The sequence below is a fragment of the Bos indicus genome, chromosome 8, assembly GCF_029378745.1.
Source record: "Bos indicus isolate NIAB-ARS_2022 breed Sahiwal x Tharparkar chromosome 8, NIAB-ARS_B.indTharparkar_mat_pri_1.0, whole genome shotgun sequence".
NCBI classification, from domain to species: Eukaryota; Metazoa; Chordata; class Mammalia; order Artiodactyla; family Bovidae; genus Bos; species Bos indicus.
In genome coordinates this window covers 12,471,236-12,491,468 of record NC_091767.1, presented here as the reverse complement: position 1 = coordinate 12,491,468, position 20,233 = coordinate 12,471,236, and the positions used below count along the sequence as shown (strand labels likewise).

Here is a 20,233-nt window from a genome sequence, read left to right as displayed (position 1 = left end):
GATGAAAGGATAAAGAAGATGTGGTATGAATGTGTGTGTGTGTGTGTGTGTGTGTACACTGGACTACTGCTTAACCATAAAAGAATGACATAATGCCATTTGCAGCAATATAGATAAAACTAGAGATGACCATATACTAAGAGAAGTAAGCCAGAAAGAGAAAGACAAATATAGTATGATATCACTTATATTGGAATCTAAAATATCACACGCACAGCCTTCTTTCTATGAAAAAGATCAATATACTTAGCCTGGAACATTAACTTGAAGGACAGGTTTTAGGTTTGTACCCATTTAGAAGCTAAGGAGGCACTCCCAGTGAACTGGTAAGCAGGGAGACAGCATCCTTACATACCTCACTACTGCTCAATGAAACTTTCAAGAAAGGAACTCATACATTTCATCTAGATCCCCAACTTTTACAACTGTCACCCAGATCTCCTCGACTCAAGGTCCACAATGGTGGACCTACACTGCTACAAATATTTCATACTTTAAAAGCTGCTGTTGGAGGGTTTGCTATCTAATCAACCTGAAAATAAGTGTTAAATAAGACCCCTCCTCTTGGAATACTGACAGTTCCAGCACACCCTCCACAATGGGGGTATATCAAGAATAAATCAGGAAGTTTATACAATGATAAAAGTTTTAGAGACAACCAAGAGTTAGAGCAGGGCTGAACAAGGAGGATCAGGAGCTACACAAGGCCACTCCTTCAAAAGTGAGGGAGGTGTTTGCTTTGCTTAATACACAGAAACTGGAGATTTTAACAAAATGAGGAAACATAGAAATATATTTCAAACAAAAAAATTTAAAACCTCAAAAAAACAGCTTAGTGATATAAAGACAAGTACTCTCTCTGATAAAGTATTCAAAGTAATGATAATAAAGATGCTCATGAAACACAGGAGAAGAATGGATGAACACCGAGGTCATCAACAAAGAGAAAATTACAAAGCTGAAGAATACAGTGACCAAAAAATACACTTAAGGGGTTCAACAGCAGACTGGATCAAGCAGAAGGACAGATCAGCAAGCAATATGCAAATAAATGAAACTGCATCATCATCTTACACTGTATAAAGTAATTAACTCAAAATGGATTTAAGACCTGAACACAGGTGGTAAGCTCCTTCTCATCACACTTAGTAATTTTGGGGGGGGGGGGGGCGGCGTCTAACTCTGAAGGCAAAGGAAACAACACCAAAAACAAACATCTGGGACTGTATCAAACTAAAAAGCTTATTCTCAATGAAGGAAACAATCAACAAAATGAAAAGGCAACCTATGGAATGGGAGAAGATATTTGCAAATTATATGTATATGATAAGGAAGCAGTATTAAAAGTATATAAAGCACTCATACAACTCATAAACAACAACAAAAACCAATCTGGTGGACATGGGAAGAGGATCTAAATAGACATTTTCCAAAGAAGACACATAGATGGCCAGAAAGCACATGAAAAGATGCTCAACGTCACTAATCATCAAGGAAATGCAAATCTAAACCACAGCGAGATATCATCCCAAACCTATCAAATTGGCTATTATCAAAAAGATAAAAAATAACCAGTGTTGGCTGGAGAAGGAAATAGCAACCCACTCCAGTCTTCTTACCTGGAGACTTCCATGGACAAAGGAGCCTGGCAGGCTACAGTCCGTGGGGTCGCAAAGAGTCAGAAACGACTGAGTAACGATCACTCACTCACTCACTCAACCAGTGTTGGTAAATGTAGAGAAAAGAGAACCTTTATGCACTGTTGGTAGTAACGCACACTACTACAGGGACTGTGGCAAACAGTATGAAGGTCCCTCAAAAAATTAAAAATAGGGCTAGCGTCTCCTTCAGAAATTCTATACCTCTGAGTATTTATCTGAAGAAAATGAAAAGACTAATTTGAAATGGTATCTGTAACCCCTTCAGTAACTATAGCATTACTTACAATAGCCAAGATGTGAAAACAACCCAAGTGCCCATCAACAGCTGTATCGATAAAGAAGAGGTAGAACACACACAGACACAGAAATATTACTCAGCCATAAGAAAAGGATTTACCTTGCCATTTGCAACAACATGGACAGACCTTGAAAAGATTATGGCGAGTGAACTAAATCAGACAGAGTAAGACAAAAACTGCCTGTCACTTATATACGGATTCTAAACAAACAAAGCAAAGTACAACTCAGATTCCCAGATGCAGAGTAGACTGGTGGTTGCAAGAGGAGAGGCGAGGTGGTGAGGAGTACATGGGTTAAAGGGATTAAGAAAAACAAACTTCCAGTTATAAAATAAATAACCCATTGCGGATGTGTAATAATATATACAGCATGGCACACATAGCTGATAATATTGTAACTAGATAATACTGGCAACTACACCTATTGTGGTGATGATTTCGTGATGCGTACAAATGTCGAATCACTATGTTCTACACCAGAATCTAATATAATAAAATAGCTAAGCATATTTCAATTATACATCAATTAAAAAAAAGAAAAAAAAGAGTATCACTCCTCTCGTAACTCTCCCAACTTTCCTTATTGTTTGTAAGGACAGATGTCTATTCAAATATCCCAGTTTAAAGCAATCTCAATAAAAATGTTTCTTCATCCCCAACACTTCTGCACACCTAAAGAGGAATGTTCAACAGCTCAATCTGTTGGGAAGTCAACTGTATACATTTTATCCTGAAAACAAAGGTACGAAGCCCTCAGCAAACCAAAAGCTCATGAAGACAACAGTACAGGAAAAATCCCACAGGACATTTTAGACTCAAGACTTCCCCCAAACTCCCTTGTTGTTTAGTTGTTCAGTCATGTCTGACTCTTTATGATCCCATGGACTGTAGCCAACCTGTTTGCTCTGTCCATGGGATTTTTCAATGCAAGAGTAATGAAGTGGGTTGCCATTTCCTTCTCCAGGGGATCTTCCTTATCCAGGGATCAAACCCACATCTCCTGCAAGTCTCCTGCACTGCAAGTGGGTTCTTTTTTTTTTTTTTATACCACTGAGCCACCGGGGAAGCCCCCAAAATTCCTAAGTGTGTTATTTCCCATGTCATCGCAATATAAAGGCCAAGACACGTTTGGCGCTACCCACCCCCCAGTCTGGTTTTTTGGTTTGCTTGCTTGTTTCATGAATCACTCAGGTTTTATGGCCTCTGAATTTGTTCACATGTTCCCTCTTACCATTTCTCTGTTTTACTTTTCCATTACACTGATCTCTTTTTCCTCTCTCTTTTATACTTACTGCTCATAAACCTGCTTCCATTTTGCTAACAGAGACCATTCTTTCATCCAGGAAAGAGCTACCCGCAGTCAGTACAGCAGCCCCCTTCCTGGCAGCACCCATACCCCGTGATAGAGCCGAGTGGTTCACCGCACACAGGGAGGCGAGCCAGATATTCTGGGATGAATCCTCTAGCCTGCCGCAAACTGTTTTATTTGGCAAATTACTTAATCTCTATGTGTCTCAGCTTCTTCATATTTTAAAAGGAGGTGATAATAGTATCTACCTCACAGTATTGCTGCGAGCATTAAATAAATTATACATGTACACATTTGGAACAGTTCCTGGCATATGACAATATCCATTGCTATCATTCTTACCACTGAGAAGGAATACACACCAGAAAACAAACACTCTCTCTCTAGGATCTCCTGTGTCTATGAAACAAAACAAACAAGACAACAACCAAGTTTCACAACACCCATGAAACTAAATGTCCAGAACTAAATAGGAAAAAGCCAACTGGTCAATTTGAAAGCATCTGTTGAAGGATGCCATAGGGAAAAATTGAAAATTTAAAATTCCAGGACATGTCATCCATTACACATGAATAACTGTCTTCGAACATCAGTTTTGCCACTCATTTTTCCTAAATGTCCAAGTATTTGATGCATAGGTTTTGAATTGTGAAATAATTTGTACTGTCTCCAAATCATCTCTTCAAATACTGAATCTCCAACTTCCTTAAGGAGAAGGTTTGAAAAATATTTGCTTCACCTATGGTGTAATTATAGCTCTTACCTATGTAAACAAGTTACTTTTGTGATTTTATTATTACTCATTTTTTATCTGTACAAGTTTAGATTCTATAATGGTAACACATCATGGGCAAACCAAAATGAATATTTCAAGCAATCTAAAACTGAAAAATAACATTTTTTTTTCTGAATCTGGCTGTGTTTATTGGCAAAGGAAAATTACAACAAAATGCTTTGGCAAGATTTTATAAATCCATGCTGCTAGAATATGTCACACTTGAGAAAAAAAGCAGCATGCAGGAAAAAACCCATGAATTAAATGTTTTTTGTTTTTTGTTTTTCCTAAATAGGTTGGAATGTAAGACATTTTGCCAAATATTTTAATTGTGCCCTGAAATTAAAACACAAATCCAAATTCCAATCCCCATAAGCACTTCTCCGTATTGATATGAACTATGCTGTGTTGCATGTTTCTGAAGTGGCTCAGTGGTAAACAATCTGTTTGCCGATGTAGGAGGCACACTAGATGTGGGTTCGATCCCTGGGTGGGGAAGATCCCTGGAAGAGGAAGTGGCAACCCACTCTAGTACTCTTGCCTGGGAAATCCCATGGACAGAGGAGCCTGGCAGGCTACAGTCCACGCAGTTGCAGAGTCGGAAATGACTGAGCATGCATGGGTGCGTGCATATGGGCGGGCACACACGCATGTACGCACGCGCGCACACACACACACACACACACACACACAGATACTGTACTGCTATTGAAGTTTCGTATTATTCAGGGTATTTAACTTCATATTTTTTGACACAAGAGGACAGCTTGGTTTGAAGCAGAGCAGCATTAAATTGATGACAGTTTGCAATGTGGTAAACGTTTTTTAATTAACTGGTGCTACACTGGATGGAGCAGATACTGAGACCCTTTGCTTTAAGACATATTTCTGTAGCTCTGCATCATTAGTCAAGCACACATGTTTTGATACCATCCACACACACGAGCAAAATCTGTGCCCCTGCATCCTCCAATCAGTTCTACATACACTGAATGCCAGGTTCAATGAAAATATTATTCCCAAATTCAAGGTTAATAAAGGAAGTGTAAAGATTGACAGTCATCCAATTAAAGCAGAAATTCCAATGATACATTCACAGTATACAGTATATGTATATAGTTATAATTTCATATGTGAAAATATTATACAAAAATAATTTTATGAATTATTTTTATAATCCTAATTATAATCCTATATCTAATTATAATCCTATAATCTAATTTATAATCCTAAACAAGTACATAAATATACAGAAATAAATATATGTATCTGTAGATAGATCTGACTAGAATGCCTTCACAATTAAATATTGGATAAAAACCACAATATAGTTTGATATTGTACTCAATATAGTCTGCATATTTCAATAGGGGTAATACATGAGTTGGCTTGTCAATGGTCAATATTGAAATCAGATTGATTATATTCTTTGTAGCTGAATTATTTATATTCTTTGTGGAGAAGGTCTATATAGTCAGAAAAAAACAAGATTGGGATCTAACTGTGGCTCAGATCATGAATTCCTTATTGCAAAATTCAGACTCAAACTAAAGAACACAGAAAAACACTAGGGCATTCAGGTATGACCTAAATCAAATCCCTTATGATTACACAATGGAAGGGACAAATAGATTCATGGTATTAGATCTGATAGAGAGCCTGAAGAACCACGGATGGAGGTTCATAACATTGTATGGGAGGCAGTGATCAAAACCTTACGTAAGCCTTAGAGATAGCTGAGAAAAGAAGAGAAGTGAAAGGAAAAGTAGAAAAGGAAAGATATACCCATCTGAATGCAGAGTTGCAGAGAATAGCAAGGTGAGATAAGAAAGCCTTCTTAATTGAACAATGAAAGGAAATAGAGGAAAACAATAGAATGGGAAAGACTAGAGATCTCTTCAAGAAAATTAGAGATACCAAGGGAATATTTCATGCAAATAAAGGCACAATAAAGGACAGAAACAGTATGGACCTGACAGAAGCAGAATATGTTAAGAAAAGGTGGCAAGAATACACAGAGAACTATAGAAAAACGATCCTAATGACCCAGATAATTGCTATGGTGTGATCACTCATCTAGAGTCAGACATGCTGGAGTGTGAAGTCAAGTGGGCTATCACTATGAACAAAGATAGTTGAAGATGGTATTAGATGGAATTTCAGCTGAACTATTTCAGACCCTAAAAGATGATACTGTTAAAGTGCTGCACTTAATATGCCAGTAAATTTGGAAAACTCAGCAGTGACCACAAGACTGGAAAAGGTCCAGTTTCACTCCAATCCAAAGAAAGGCAATGCCAAAGAATGTTCAAACTACCATACAATTGCATTCATTTCGTCTGCTAACAAAATAATGCTCAAAATCCTTCAAGCAAGGCTTCAATAATATATGAATCGAGAACTTCGAGATGTACAAGCTGAATTTAGAAAAGGCAAAGAAACCAGAGATCAAATTGCCAACATCCATGGACACAGAAAAGGCTAGAGAATTCCAGAAAAAAACATCTACTTCTGCTTCATAGATTATGCTAAAGCCTTTTACTGTGTAGATCACATCAAACTGGAAAATTCTTAAAGAGATAGGAATACCAGACTACCTTACCTGCCTCCTGAGAAACCTGTATGCAGGTCAAGATGCAACAGTTAGAATTGGACATGGAGCAATGGACTGCTTCAAAATTGGTAAAGGAGTATATCAAGGCTGTCTACTGCCACCCTGTTCATTTAACATATATGCAGATGAGTATATTTAACTTATAGGAAATAGCAACCCACTCCAGTGTTCTTGCCTGGAGAATCCCAGGGACAGGGGAACCTGGTGGGCTGCCATCTATGGGGTCGCACAGAGTTGGACACGACTGAAGAGACTTAGCAGCAGCAGCAGCATATGAAATGTCAGGATGAATGAAGCATAAGCTGGAATCAAGACTTCAGAGAGAAATATCAGTAACCTCGGATACGCAGATGAAACCATCCTTATGGCAGAAAGTGAAGAGGAACTAAAGTCATCTTGATGAAGGTTAAAGAGGAGAGTGAAAAAGCTGGCTTTAAAACTCAACATTCAAAAAACTAAGATCATGGCATCCAGTCCCATCACTTCATGGTAAATAGATGGGGAGACAATGGAAACAGTGACAGACTTTCTTTTCTTGGGCTCCAAAATCACTGTGGACAGTGACCGCAGCCATGAAATTAAAAGATGCTTCTCAAGAAAAGCAATGACAAACCTAGATAGCATATTAAAAAGCAGAGACATTACTTTGCCTAAAAAGGTTCCTATAGTCAAAGCTATGGTTTTCCAGTAGTCAAGTATGGATGTGAAAGCTGGACCATAAAGAAAGCTAAGTGCTGAAGAATTGCTGCTTTCGAGCTGTGGTGTTGGAGAAGACTCTTGAGAGTCCCTTGGACTGCAAGGAAATCAAACCAGTCAATCTTAAAAGAAATCAACCCTAAATATTAATTGGCAGGAATGATGCTGAAGCTGAAGCTGCAATACTTTGCCTACCTGCTGCAAAGAGAAGACGCATTGGAAAAAAAAAAAAAACACCCTGATGCTGGGAAAGATTGAAGGCAGAAGGAGATGGGAGAGCAAGAGAGGTTTGGATGGCATAATCAACTCAATGGACATGAGTATGAGCAAACTCCGGGAGATGGTGAAGGACAAAGAAGCCTGGCATGCCGCAGTCCATGGGTTGCAAGGGTTGGACACGACTGAGCAAATGAATAACAAAATGATCAATAATTTTAGTAAAGCAGATGACTTAAGAGCCAGCTAAGCCCATGGAACTATTCTTGTCAAACTGTTCTGTATATTCAGAGACATTTCTGTGCACAAAAAGTTCATTTATAAAATTCCTTCAAGTGAATTATTGATATTGAGTGGAAATCATCTCCATGAATTTTCTTTAAATATGAATCAATAATTTCATAAATCCAAGGCTCTCAATTAAATTTGAATAACTGGAAAAAGCATGTATTTTTGACTGGAAAAAGTATCAAGCCTTGGCCTAGTAAGGTTACTCAAGGAAACAATTATATTCAATTATAATTAGTTTTGTTTACTTCTTAGTCATTATCTATATTAAGTTAATCTTAATGCTTTAAAATGTATTAACACATGTAATTCTCCAGACAATCCTGTAAAGAGATCCTATCTCCCATCCTTCAGTTGAAGAAACTGAGGAAGGAAGAGCTTAGGTCATATGGCCAAGACCCAGCTTCCCTGGTGGCTTAGAGGTTAAAGAGTCTGCCTGCAATGCCGGAGATCCAGGTTCAATCCCTGGGTTGGGAAGATCCCCTGGAGAAGGAAATGGCAACCCACTCCAGTATTCTCGTCTAGAGAATCCCATGGACCGAGGAGCCTGGTAGGCTACAGTCCATAGGGTTGCAAAGAGTAGGACACAACTGAGCAACTTCCCTTTCACTTTCAATAGCTATTAATTAGTAGAATGGGGTTTGGACCCAACCAATTTAGGGGTTCCCTCGTGGCCCAGAGGTTAAAGTGTCTGCCTGCAATGTGGGAGACCTGGGTTCAATTCCTGGGTCGGGAAGATCCCCTGGAGAAGGAAATGGCAACCCACTCCAGTATTCTTGCCTGGAGAATCCCATGGATGGAGGAGTCTGGTGGGCTACAGTCCACGGGGTCACAAAGAGTCGGAACATGACTGAGCAACTTCACTTTCACTTTCTCTCCACTCCAGTACTCTTGCCTGGAAAATCCCATGGACAGAGGACTTTGGTAGGCTACAGTCCATAGGGCTGCAAAGGGTCAGAGACGACTGAGTGACTTTACTTACTTACTTACTTACTTTTTCTCTATCACTTTGCCTTGTCATTCCTTGTATTGTAGAAGCCCAATCAAGGGTTTTTATAAAATGATTCCCAATTTTCAACAGAGCAGTGTATTTCATAAATACTTATCTAAATTTTAGTTTCTATAATTTATAAAATGAGAATATTATTATCAGAAGGATAAAATTTGAAAAAGATGATCTACATGAATAGCTACTTACAAAATCTGTTTATTTTGTTATAAATATTTTTAATAACAAGCAAAGAAGGAAAGGGCACTTCAGAGCTTCTTTTAAGACAAAGAACATGCATACACACAGACACACTCTTTATAGGAAATTTGCTCCTTCGACAATTTATCCCATTTTCTTATTTGAATTTTCTTTTAGCCTTCCCCTGTGACACTCAGTAATATTTTTCAAAATAATCATTGGCTACACAAATTCTGTATAACTACTATTTTTATAACAATCATCATTTTGTATAAAATGCAAGTCTTTAAGATGTGATTAACAACATTGTAAATAAATCTTATTCCACATTTTTACAGATTTCAAAATACATTTCTAGATGCATAATTACTAAAGCAAATTACGTAAAATTGCTTGTGACTCTTGAAATGTATCATAAGATTGCCTCCAAAATAAAATAATGCTTAAATTTATAACTGTATAATTTTTTATCAACACTAAATATACATTTCAATGACTCTTTGCTTAGAAGATAAAAAATATCTGATCAATATTTTAATTTATATTTCTTTCTTTCCAGAAGGTGCACATACTTTTCCACGTTTTTATCTATTTACATTTCATTTTATGTGTTTTTCAGTGCCCTTTTATTCATAATGCCAAGTTGATTTGAAAGTTTAGCTTTTATGCTAAAGATAGCAACTGCTTGGTAGGTTACATTTTCTCGTTGTGGGTTCTTTTCATTTTGCTTGTGAATAAAAATACATTTTTAGAAGGAAATGGCAACTCACTCCAGTATTCTTGCCTGAAGAATCCCATGGACTAGAGGAGTCTGGCAGGTTACAGTCCATGGGGTTGCAAAGAGTCAGACACAACTAAACAACTGATACACAAAAATATTTTACATTTTACCGTGAAAAATGCATCTACTTCACAGAATTGTCAAACTTCACTAAATCATTTAAAGGTAAAAAGCAAAGTACCTCTTTTTCAAATCCACCGATCCTATTTCAGTCCATCCACACACAGATGCTCAGCGTTTCTCTATGTCTTTAACTGCACCCACTTCACCTTGCTCCACTCCCTCCATCCTCCTCTCTTCTCATCTCTCCTCCTGTATCTTCCCTCTCTGAGTTCCCTCCTTCCTTCACTGTGACTCCCTCCCCAACTGCCCTTTCTCCAGCCCTCCCTCTCTCCCCATTCTCTTGGTCTCTCTGAGAACATCTACATGTTTACCAGCACATTTTAATAACAAAACGGGATCACTGGTGATCATACTAGTTAACTATTCTACAACTCACTTTTCCTCCCCCCATTTAGCCATGGGCATTGTTTTGTGACCACACATATAGTACCACCTCATTAATTCTCGAAGGTGAGCAGAATATCATTGAATACATATATCATAAATTTCTTATCCAGTCTCATAATTGTGGACATTTGGATTATTTCTAATGTCTAAGCTTTTATAATCAATGCTAGTAATGAACATAAACATATATCCTTGTGTTTCTGTTATTATTTTGTTTGTGATTCTTAGGTGTAGAAAAGTAAAGCTTTATGTCACAAAGTTTGATAATCTGAAAAAGAATATAGACACAGATATATGAATCACTTAAGTGTACACGTTAAACTAATACAACACTGTAAATCAATTGTATTTCAATAAAAAAGAAGAAAACCTCAGGGAGAAAAGAAGTTTGATTTCACAAATTTTTCTGTTAACAAACAGTACTTAATAGAAATCTTTACATCTTTTATATTTGCTAAATGAAGCATTTATACATTTTGAGGTGCAAAAGTCTTAAATTTATAAAAATTTGTTTTTAACTTAACATTTAACAAAAATAGAACTAAAAAATTTAGATAAAAACAATCCCTGAATAAGAGGAAAAGGTCAATGCCTATTTGCTTCTATGACATTTTGAGAAAAAATAAAATTGATCCCAAATCACAATTCAAATTCAGAATTTAGGGTAGAAACAAGCTACCTATCTGATTTTAGAGTTTTATTTTTAAGAGCTGATTACTTTTAAACCATTTTTTTCATATGGAAGTATTACATGTTCATTTTCAGAAATTTCAAAAAATACCAAAACATATAAAGAAAAAAATTAACTTCACTCATAATCATGACACTCATAAATAATCCTGCTCACACCTGAGTATCTCCTTTCTGATGCTTTCTTTATACATACATATATATGCAAACACACTTCTCACACACAATATATATATACACATACCCAAACATTACACTACACACTTGACCTCTGAACAACATACGAGTTAGGGGCGCTAATCCATCACAGCTGAAAAACCATTCTGGCCCTAGCTATACTCTGCTGCTGCTGCTGCTGCTGCTGCTGCTGCTAAGTCACTTCAGTCATGTCCAACTCTGTGCAACCACATAGACAGCAGCCCACCAGGCTCCCCAGTCCCTGGGATTCTCCAGGCAAGAACATTGGAGTGGGTTGCCATTTCCTCCTCCAATGCATGAAAGTGAAAAGAGAACGTGAAGTCGCTCAGTCATGTCTGACCCAGCTCCTCCATCCATGGGACTTTCCAGGCAAGAGTACTGGAGTGGGGTGCCATTGCCCTATCCTCAATTCCATGTCCTTAGATTTAACTAACCACGGATTGTATAGAACCATAGTATTATAGCATTTGCTAATGGGAAAAAAAAAATCTGTGTATAAATAGACCCTCACAGTTCAAACCCACATTATTCAAGGTCAGTTATACTATATTTACTATATTGCATCATAAGAGTTTTATTCTTATTAATATCCAATGTTATTTTTTTAAATATACTTATAGGTTATGAAGGGCTTCCTTGGTAGCTCAGCTGGTAAAGAATACTCCTGCAATGCAGGAGACCCTGGTTCAATTTCTGGGTGGGGAAAATACCCTGGAAAATGGATAGGCTACCCACTCCAGTATTCACGGGTTTCCCTGGTGGCTCAGAGGGTCAAGAATCCACCTGCAATGTGGGAGACCTGGGTTCAATCGCTGGGTTGGGAAGCCCCACTGGAGGAAGGCATGGCAACCCACTCCAGTATTCTTGCCTGGAGAATCCCCATGGACAGAGGAGCCTGGCGGGCTACAGTCCATGGGGTCACAAAGAGTCGGACACAACTGAGTGACTAAACATAGCACATAGATTATGAAAATATAAAAGGGAAAAGTCATGATATTCTATTGGGTCACTAACAGAAAAAAAGTGTCTATTTAGTCCAAACACAGCATGTTCAAGACATCCTTGTTGCAATGTATATGTTTGCTAACTACATCCAAATCCTAAAAAATGAGAACACTCATTTTCTCAGAATGATGTCCTCAAGCTTAAATATCAGACTTATAGCAGTGACAAGACTAAGGTATTTGAAGGCTTCAGGAAACTGAAAGCAGAGTTAAGTTTTATTAGAACACCATTATCATTACATTGTCAAATTATATTAAACAAATGAAAACCTATGTTAAGTCTGAATGAGAAAATACTGTAAACAATAAAGAGATGTGTTTAAGAAAAAAATATAACCAAAGAATTAATCAGTAATTGTCTCAATATACTTTATTTATAAAGATATACTTGTAAATTTACATGTATAAAGAACTTTTTGTTTCTTCAAAGACTACAGCTAGCAAAGACTTGAAAAATATTAAGATACTTATTCCATAGTATAAAAATTCATCAAAAAATAAAACTGATCTTTGGAATTAAGAGTCCGAGGAAGAGGAAAATTGGAAGAGAACTGAGGATAATGTGAAGTAGCAAGAACTTCAGTATTAATAAAGGAAAGGAGAATAAATCCACAGTAAGAAGTAAAATATGGGTCCCAATTTAAATAAACTATAAAAGACATGATAAGACAATTGAAAAAAAATAAATGAGAGAAATTTGGGAGAGTTATGAGGGTCACACTAGAGTTAAAGTAGAGTAAGCTGAAAACAGGGTTTCCCTGGTGGCTCAGATGTAAAGAATCCACCTGCAATGTGGGAGACTTGGGTACAATCCATGGGTTGGGAAGATTCTCTGGAGAAGGAAATGGCCAACCCACTCCAGTAGTCTTGCCTGGAGAATCCCCATGGACAGAAGAGCCAGGTAGGCTACAGTCCAAGGGGTCAAAAAGGAGTTGGACAAAACTAAGCAACTAAACCTAGTTGTTTAAGCTGGTTCCAGATGTTCAAGCTGGTTTTAGAAAAGACAGAGGAACCAGAGATCAAATTGCCAACATCCACTGGATCATCAAAAAAACAAGACAGTTCTAGAAAAAACATTTATTTCTGCTTTACTGACTATGCCAAACACTTAGACTGGGTGGATCACAATAAATTGTAGAAAATTCTGAAAGAGATGGGAATACCAGACCACCTGACCTGCCTCTTGAGAAATCTGTATGCAGGTCAGGAAGCAACAGTTAGAACTGGACATGGAACAACAGACTGGTTCCAAATAGGAAAAGGAGTATGTCAAGCTGTATATTGTCACCCTGCTTATTTAACTTAGATGCAGAGTACATCATGGGATGTATTGGGCTGGATGAAGCACAAGCTGGAATCAAGATTGCTGCGAGAATTATCTATAACCTCAGATATACTGATGACACCATCCTTATGGCAGAAAGTGAAGAGGAACTAAAAAGCCTCTTGATGCAAGTGAAAGAGGAGAGTGAAAAAGTTGGATTAAAGCTCAACATTCAGAAAACTAAGAAAACTAAGATCATGGTATCTGGTCCCATCAATTCATGGGAAATAGATGAGGAAACAGTGGAAACAGTGTCAAACTTTATTTTTCTGGGCTCCAAAATCACTGCAGATGGTGACTGCAGCCATGAAATCAAAAGACACTTACTACTTGGAAGGAAAGTTATGACCAACCTAGACAGTATACTAAAAAGCAGAGACATTACTTTGCCAACAAAGGTCTGTCTAATCAAGGCTATGTTTTTCCAGTGGTCATGTACAGATGGAGAGTTAGACTATAAAGAAAGATGAGCACCGAAGAATTGATGCTTTTGAAGTGTGGTGTTGGAGAAGACTCTTGAGAGTCCCTTGGACTGCAAGGAGATCCAACCAGTTCATCCTAAAGAAGATCAATCCTGGGTATTCATTGGAAGGACTGATGTTGAAGCTGAAATTCCAATACTTAGGCCACCTGATGCAAAGAGCTGACTCATTGGAAAAGACCCTGATCCTGGGAAAGATTGAGGGCAGGAGGAGAAGGGGACAACAGAGGATGAGATGGTTGGATGGCATCACCGACTCAATGGACATGAGTTTGCGTAAACTCCGGAAGTCGGTGATGAATAGGGAGGCCTGGCGTGCTGTGATTCATGGGGTCGCAAAGAGTCAGACATGACTGAGTGACTGAACTGAAGCAACTAAACCCAGCACACACAAGCTGAAACATCAAACTAAATATCTCTAGAGAAGTAAAATTTCTCAACATTCAAAGGATGAGACTGATAGTTAAATATTCAAGAAAACGACCATATAATTGCTTATAGATTGTTGAATTTAAGCTAAAAGTTGAGAGTCCCAGGGAAATTCAATTACAAGTCTTCAGTATGAAACCTATCAGTTAGTTCAGTTCAGTCACTCAGTCGTGTCCAACTCTTTGCGACCCCATGAATCGCAGCACACCAGGCCTCCCTGTTCATCACTGACTCCCAGAGTTCACCCAGACCCACATCCATCAAGTCAGTGATGCCATCCAGCCATCTCATCCTCCGTTGTCCCCTTCTCCTCCTGCCCCCAATCACTCCCAGCATCAGAGTCTTTTCCAATGAGTCAACTCTTCGCATCAGGTGGCCAATTACTGGAGTTTCAGCTTTAGCATCATTCCTTCCAAAGAAATCCCAGGGCTGATCTTCAGAATGGACTGGTTGGATCTCCTTGCAGTCCAAGGGACTCTGAAGAGTCTTCTCCAACACCACAGCTCAAAAGCATCAATTCTTTGGCACTGAGCCCTCTTCACAGTCCAACTCTCACATCCATACATGACCACAGGAAAAACCATAGCTTTGACTAGATGGACCTTTGTTGGCAAAGTAATGTCTCTGCTTTTGAATATGCTATCAAGGTTGGTCATAACTTTTCTTCCAAGGAGTAAGCATCTTTTAATTTCATGGCTGCAGTCACCATCTGCAGTGATTTTGGAGCCCACAAAAATAAAGTCTGACACTGTTTCCCTATCTATTTGCCATGAAGTGATGGGAACAGATGCCACGATCTTAGTTTTCTGAATGTTGAGCTTTAAGCCAACTTTTTCACTCTCCTCTTTCACTTTCATCAAGAGGCTTTTGAGTTCCTCTTCACTTTCTGCCATAAGGGTGGTGTCATCTGCATATCTGAGGTGATTGACATTTCTCCTGGCATCTTGATTCCAGCTTGTGCTTCTTCCAGCCCAGCATTTCTCATGATATACTCTGCATATAAGCTAAATAAGCAGGGTGACAATATACAGCTTGACATACTCCTTTTCCTATTTGGAACCAGTCTGTTGTTCCATGTCCAGTTCTAACTGTTGCTTCCTGACCTGCATACAAATTTCTCAAGAGGCAGGTCAGGTGGTCTGGTATTCCCATCTCTTTCAGAATTTTCCACAGTTTATTGTGATCCACACAGTAAAAGGCTTTGGCATAGGCAATAAAGCAAGAATAGATGTTTTTCTGGAACTCTCTTGCTTTTTCAATGATCCAGCAGATGTTGGCAATTTGATCTCTGGTTCCTCTGTCTTTTCTAAAACCAGCTTGATTATCTGGAAGTTCATGGTTCACATATTGCTGAAGCCTGGCTTGGAGAATTTTGAGCATTACTTTACTAGCGTGTGAGATGAGTGCAATTGTGCAGTAGTTTAAGCATTCTTTGTCATTGCCTTTCTTTGGGACTGGAATGAAAACTGACCTTTTCCAGTCCCGTGACTACTGCTGAGTTTTCCAAATTTGCTGGCATATTGAGTGTAGCACTTTCACAGCATCATCTTTCAGGACTTGAAAGAGCTCAACTGGAATTCCATCACCTCCATTAGCTTTGTTCGTAGTGATGCTTTCTAAGGCCCACTTGACTTTACAGTCCAGGATGTCTGGCTCTAGGTCAGTGATCACACCATCGTGATTATCTGGGTCATGAAGATCTTTTTTTGTACAGTTCTTCTGTGTATTCTTGCCATCTCTTCTTAATATCTTCTGCTTCTGTTAGGTCCATACCATTTCTGTCCTCTATCGAGCCCATCTTTGCATGAAATGTTTCCTTGGAATCTCTAATTTTCTTGAAGAGATCTCCAGTCTTCCCCATTCTGTTGTTTTCCTCTATTTCTTTGCATTGATAGCTGAAGAAGGCTTTCTTATCTCTCCTTGCTATTCTTTGGAACTCTGCATTCAGATGCTTATATCTTTCATTTTCCCCTTTGCTTTTCACTTATCTTCTTTTCACAGCTATTTGTAAGGCCTCCCCAGACAGTCATTTTGCTTTTTTGCATTTCTTTCCATGGGGATGGCCTTGATTCCTATCTCCTGTACAATGTCACGAACCTCATACCATAGTTCATCAGGCATTCTATCAGATCTATGCCCTTAAATCTATTTCTCACTTCCACTGTATAATCATAAGGGATTTGATTTAGGTCATACCTGAATGGTCTAATGGTTTTCCCTACTTTCTTCAATTTAGGTCTGAATTTGGCAATAAGGAGTTCATGGTCTGAGCCACAGTCAGCTCCTGGTCTTGTTTTTGCTGACTGTATAGAGCTTCCCCATCTTTGGCTGCAAAGAATATAATCAATCTGATTTCGGTGTTGACCATCTGGTGATGTCCATGTATAGAGTCTTCTCTTGTGTTGTTGGAAGAGGGTTTTTGTTATGACCAATGCATTTTCTTGGCAAAACTCTAATAATAGTCTTTGCCCTGCTTCATTCCGTATTCCAAGGCCAAATTTGCCTGTTACTCCAGGTTTTTCTTGACTTCCTACTTTTGCATTCCAGTCCCCTATAATGAAAAGGACATCTTTTTTGGGTGTTAGTTCTAAAAGGTCTTGTAGGTCTTCATAGAACCGTTCAGCTTCTTCAGTGTTACTGGTTGGGGCATAGACTTGGATTACTGTGATATTGAATGGTTTGCCTTAGAAACGAACAGAGATCATTCTGTCGTTTTTGAGATTGCATCCAAGTACTGCATTTCGGACTCTTTTGTTGACCATCATGGCTACTCCATTTCTTCTAAGGGATTCCTGCCCGCAGTAGTAGATATAATGGTCATCTGAGTTAAATTCACCCATTCCAGTCCATTTCAGTTCGCTGATTCCTAGAATGTCGATGTTCACTCTTGCCATCTCTTGTTTGACCACTTCCAATTTGCCTTGATTCACGGACCTGACATTCCAGGTTCCTATGCAATATTGCTCTTTATAGCATTGGACCTTGCTTCTATCACTAGTCACATCCACAGCTAGGTATTCTTTTTGCTTTGGCTCCATCCCTTCATTCTTTCTGGAGTTATTTCTCCGCTGATCTCCAGTAGCATATTGGGCACCTACCGACCTGGGGAGTTCCTCTTTCAGTATCCTATCATTTTGCCTTTTCATACTGTTCATGGAGTTCTCAAGGCAAGAATACTGAAGTGTTTTGCCATTCCCTTCTCCAGTGGACCACATTCTGTCAGATCTCTCCACCATGACCCGCCCATCTTGGGTTGCCCCACGGGCATGGCTTAGTTTCATTGAGTTAGACAAGGCTGTCGTCCTAGTGTGATTAGATACCTATGGTGAAGGTCAAAGCAGAAACTGAGGAGGGTAACAGACAAACAATTCTGCATTGTGAACTCTGGATCAGTGGTTATTTACTTAAAATGGTATTATGACGTTTCCTGATTTTGTCAAGATGGTGAATGGACGAGGGCACCTTGATCCCTACCTCCATTAAGCATGAAAAAATCACAGAGGCAAATAAGTTCTTTCTAATACAGCATTCTAGCTCAAATGGTTAGCCATTCCACTGGCTTCTAATTATACCAGCAGAGCGTCTTTACGTTTGTCAGGCTTGATACTATGCTCACCTGCATCCCAAGACTGAGTATATGCCCAAAGGAATTGAACCAATGCTGTCCAGTTTTCTAGAAAATTCTGATACTTCTCTGGAATTTAATCTTTAGTTGTTTCTTTTTTAATCCCCGGTTTTTGCTAGCTTTAAAAATACATGTTTTTTTAATTTTTTCAGGTATTTTCTAAATTTTACAATGAATAAAATTCCATGTTGGGAATTCAATATTCTAAATGGAAGCCAACTATCTGAAGGCTGAAGGGAGCCACACTTGCCTCCCCCAAATGCATTTGGCATCTAAATTATTTTAAGCTGAAAACAATAACGGCTCCAAAGACTCAGGAATAAACTGCGGCCTTCCCCTTTATGCCTAAAAATATTTAGATAGAGGGCCTGTCCCATAATAGAGCTGTCATCAGAGACATCTGCAAAACATACAGGTGAGGTGTGGTGGGGGGATTCTCTGCAGGGTTTAGAGGTAACAGTCCATTCTGTGTCCATTGTCTCTGCATGGCATAGTCAACACTCATTTTCCAAATCTTTGCTTGTCCATCTCCATGTAAATTGCCTTCTTTCCCTGTGAAGTCCCAAGCCACTACCTCCAACATCCACTTTTGTCTTGAGCTTAAACTTATATTCAGGTTGAGTATTTTGGTCATGTTGCCAAGTTACTCAATTTTTCTGGGTCTCTCCTAGATATACATATTACTAAACTTTGTTTGATTTTCTCCTGTTAATGTCTCATGTCAGTTTAATTCTTAGACCAGCCAGGAACACCTTGAAAGGCAGAGGAAAATTTCTTCCTCCCCAACAAAGAGCTGTAATTCATTGTAATAGAAATAACTTGCTAGATTTTTGACTACAATTGTGGATCAAATACTACATTAATCACTTTATATACACAATTAATGCTTGCAAACAGGTAGTTATCCCAATTTAAATCAAAGAAGAGAGTAACAGGTATTAATAACTTTATAATTTTTACATATCAAAAAAGGTTAGCCACAACCTTAACTTTGAACCCAGATGGAATTTCCTCCAAAGGTAAAACCCAATACTGGCTTTACGGTAGGTAGACAACATGTAATATAGTGTTATCAGCCTGAAAATCATCAGAAAGTTTTGTGTATAGACTCAGCAGGGCCTGGAGGAGGTAGAGCAGTTGCTTAGCTTATGCAGACACAAATGGACTACCTCCTGGCACATTCAGGATGGGGGACCATTTGTCCTAAGCTATTGATGATGCTTGGAGAAGGCAATGGCACCCCACTCCAGTGCTCTTGCCTGGAAAATCCCATGGACGGACGAGCCTGGTGGGCTGCAGTCCATGGGGTCGCGAAGAGTCGGACACGACTGAACGACTTCACTTTTGCTTTTCACTTTCACGCACTGGAGAAGGAAATGGCAACCCACTCCAGTGTTCTTGCCTGGAGAATCCCAGGGATGGGGGAGCCTGGTGGGCTGCCGTCTATGGGGTCGCACAGAGTCGGACACGACTGAAGCGACTTAGCAGCAGCAGCAGCATTGATGATGCTGAAATTACCCTTAGTATGCTGACCAATGTTATATTCTCTGAATCAGAAAATAGGAAGAGTGAACCTTACATGTTACACCCTTTTGTATCGTGTAGTCAGTCAGGACAGGAATAGAAAGTGATGGACCAAAGCTGCTGAAAATTAACAACTGATTCTAGCACGCTACATGTGTGCTCAGTTACTCAGTCACGTCCAACTCTTAGCGACCCCGTGGATTATAAGTCACCAGGCTCCTCTCTCCGTGGGATTTTCCAGGCAAGAATACAAGAGTGGGTTGCCATGTCCTCCTCCAGGGGTTCTTCTTGACCCTTGGATCAAACCTAGGTCTCATTTATTTCCTGCATTAGCAGGACATTCTTTACCACTATGCCACCTGGGAAGCCCCCTAGCATTCTATCAGATCAGATCACATCAGATCAGTCATTCAGTCGTGTCCGACTCTTTGCGACCCCATGAATCTCAGCATCCCAGGCCTCCCTGTCCATCACCAACTCCCGGAGTTCACTCAGACTCACGTCCATCAAGTCAGTGATGCCATCCAGCCATCTCATCCTCTGTTGTCCCTTCTCCTCCTGCCCCCAATCCCTCCCAGCATCAGAGTCTTTTCCAATGAGTCAACTCTTTGCATGAGGTG

General features: G+C 39.1%; 1 pseudogene; it reads right to left on the bottom strand.

Annotated features, from left to right (window-relative positions):
- The window catches only part of LOC109562442 (abl interactor 1-like), a 170,192-nt pseudogene that overhangs the window by 990 nt on the left and 148,969 nt on the right, over window positions 1-20,233 (bottom strand).